Source organism: Poromitra crassiceps (assembly GCF_964638095.1).
Source record: "Poromitra crassiceps genome assembly, chromosome: 6".
NCBI lineage: Eukaryota > Metazoa > Chordata > Actinopteri > Beryciformes > Melamphaidae > Poromitra > Poromitra crassiceps.
Genome location: NC_139627.1, coordinates 49422533 through 49425390, shown reverse-complemented (window position 1 = coordinate 49425390; position 2858 = coordinate 49422533). Strand labels below are relative to the sequence as shown.

The 2858-nt window shown below is 47.5% G+C and overlaps 1 pseudogene across 1 annotated transcript; it reads left to right on the top strand.

The window, feature by feature from the left end:
* Positions 1-202: 202 nt before the first annotated feature.
* LOC310778223 (NSFL1 cofactor p47 pseudogene) lies at positions 203-1330 on the top strand (annotated as a pseudogene). Its single transcript has one exon. The product of its transcript is annotated as an NSFL1 cofactor p47 pseudogene (transcript).
* The last annotated feature ends 1528 nt before the right edge of the window (positions 1331-2858 follow it).

The window sequence follows — 2858 nt, the reverse complement described above, 5'->3', positions numbered from 1 at the left end:
ATTGTCACTGATCCACTTACAGGTATGTATAGAATTGATGATGTGAACAGTGATGTCACTCGAACAATTGTGATGTCATCAGTTGACGACATTCTCATTGTGACATTATCAGTGATTTATGACATCACTGATGATGTCGCCGATGATGTCACAATGTCTAAGTATAAGTTACATCATCAGTTTACTGGATATGAGCATTAAAATGGCAAACCAAGAGGACGGGGATGTCTGGGACTTTGTCGCTGTTACTGGTGTCGAGGAGGAAAGGGCCCGGTTTTTCCTGGAGTCTGCTGGCGGAAATTTGCATGTGGCACTTGCCAGTTTCTTTGAGGATAGAGCTGAAGATGAAATAGTGACGCTACCTCAGCCTGAGGGTGGTTCCTCTGTGTCCCAGTCTGCACGTCCAAATACACAGCCCAGAGTGAACACTTTCAGAGATCTGATGCATGAGTCGGATGAGAGCGATGAGGAAGAAGGCCAACGGTTCTTTGCCGGGGGATCAGAGCACAGCGGCCAGCAGATCGTCGGGCCTCCCAAGAGGAAGAGCTCCAATGAAGTGGTGGACTACCTGTTCAAGGGGGCCAAGGAACATGGGGCTGTGCCTGTGGACCGGGCTTGCAGGGGGTGCCGGGGAGAGGGCAGCAAACCCAAGGCCTTTGTTGGTGGAGGCTACAGGCTAGGAGCAGCTCCTGACGAGGAGTCGACATATGTGGGTGAAGAGAGGCTATCCACCAGCAACCGACAGGATGTACACGTGGTGCTGACGCTTTGGAAGACGGGCTTCAGTCTGGATGATGGTGAGCTGAGAAACTACACCGATCCCGGAAATGCCATCTTCCTTGATTCGATCCGCAGGGGGGAGATTCCTCAGGAGCTGTTGCGGCATTCTGGAGGGGGTCAAGTGAACCTGGAGATGGAGGACCACAGCAATGAGGAGTTCAGCAAAACCAAGATGGCCTTCAAAGCCTTCGGAGGTGGAGGACAGAAACTGGGAAGTGCCGCCCCAGAGTTGGTTACGGCTATGGCGGCCTCCCAGCAGGATCAGGCTGCCATCGAGGCCCAAGCCAGTGCCTCCGTGACCCTCGACCCCTCACAGCCAGTCACCAGCATTCAGATCCGATTGGCAGATGGAAGCAGGCTGGTCCAGAAGTTCAACCACACCCACAGGGTGTCTGACGTGCGCGAGTTTGTGGTTGGAGCCCGGCACGCCATGACTGCCAGAGAGTTCATTCTCATGACCACCTTTCCCAACAAGGAGCTGACGGATGAGAGCCAGACGCTGCAGGAGGCCAACATCCTCAACGCTGTCATTGTCCAGCGGCTACAGTGAGGGGAAAGTGAGAACACCCCCCATGGTGGTGTGGATGAGTAACTGCAGCCCTGTGATATCCACTGCCCCTCCCGAGGGATGAGAATCCATGGACTTATTAGTATGGACTTCTAATTTCAGATTTTGTTTTTCTACAGTGAAACATTAGACTACTACTACCTCTGTCCCTGACGACACATCCGTTTACAACTGTCCTGCTTGACACTTTCTCTGTCCCAGTTGACAAGACTACAACTACTGATTTCTGATTTTGTTTTTAAAAAGTGAAACATCTACCCCCACCCTCTCCACCTCTTCTGGGGTTTGTTAATGGGGAGGAAAAAGTGTTAGAAAGGCTACAGATGTTAATGGTGGTTTTGATGGGGATGCGTTCACCTGTAAAGTAGTTGATTTAACCCAAAAATAAAGCAACAGCCCATTCTGAAGAGCAATCCGGTTACTAAGGTTTTCCAGAGATTTTCAGTAAACCCGTTTTTATTTTCCTGCGACTTGCACACCACTCTTCCCCTTCTATTTGCCATGTTGGCCCCTTGAGCCACTTTTTCCTTTCCCTGCAGACCAGTGGCAGATTTGTGGCTGTGTTTCAACAGCACAAACCAGAGCCATGTACGAAATAGAATTACTTAGGTAGCCTACTGTACAGTAATCTAGTCAAATGTGTAGTATGTATTTGATGTACAGTATGTAATTCCATGATGTGTGTAGATATATGATGCAGTATTATAACTGTGATGATGCCATGTAAAGCCATTTGAGACATGCCTGTGATAAGGGGCTATAAACTGATCTGAACTAAACTGAAGTCTTGTCATGCTATTAAAGCAGGACTAAAACACTTTTTTCAGCTTTTAACCAATATGGCTTTTGGGGTGATGTGTGAAGGATTCTGGTCAAAATCTCCAAATTTGAGACCAAACTATAATTTTCAGCAGCAAAAGTGCCCTCTATGGGTTCAAACCTGCTTTTTTTTTGCCCTCCAAAATGCCCAAACTGTGGTTGTCTGTTACATCACGCCATCACAGCCAACTCCCCCCAACTTTCCCACTCAAGTGATTTTTTTTCCTTCATGTGAACATTAGCTAACGCCAGAGCGCGAGCCCTTCCTCGGTGCTGGGACAACGAAAGGCATTGTGGGTAATTGACTACTGTGGCTAATGCTAGCGGCTAACATGTTATTTTACATGGCAGTAAAATGCCATTGAATGACCAAATTTATCACTTTTAACCATTTTGAGTAACACTGTTTCTAACGTACTCCATCTCTGATATACTCTGATATAACGTTTTTCCTCTATGCAGGGAAAAGTGCCATGGCGCCATTTCCGGTACATTTTTCCGGTCTGAACCAATAGTAAAGTCTGAACTTAGACCCGGCTAACTACAGACCCATAGCACTCCAGAATTTCGACAGAAAAGTAATCACTAAAACGCTGGCTACCTGGCTAAATAAACATTTATCATCCATCATACATCCTGACCAGACAGGGTTCATTCCGAGTAGGTTCTCTTTCTTCAATGTCAGACGTCT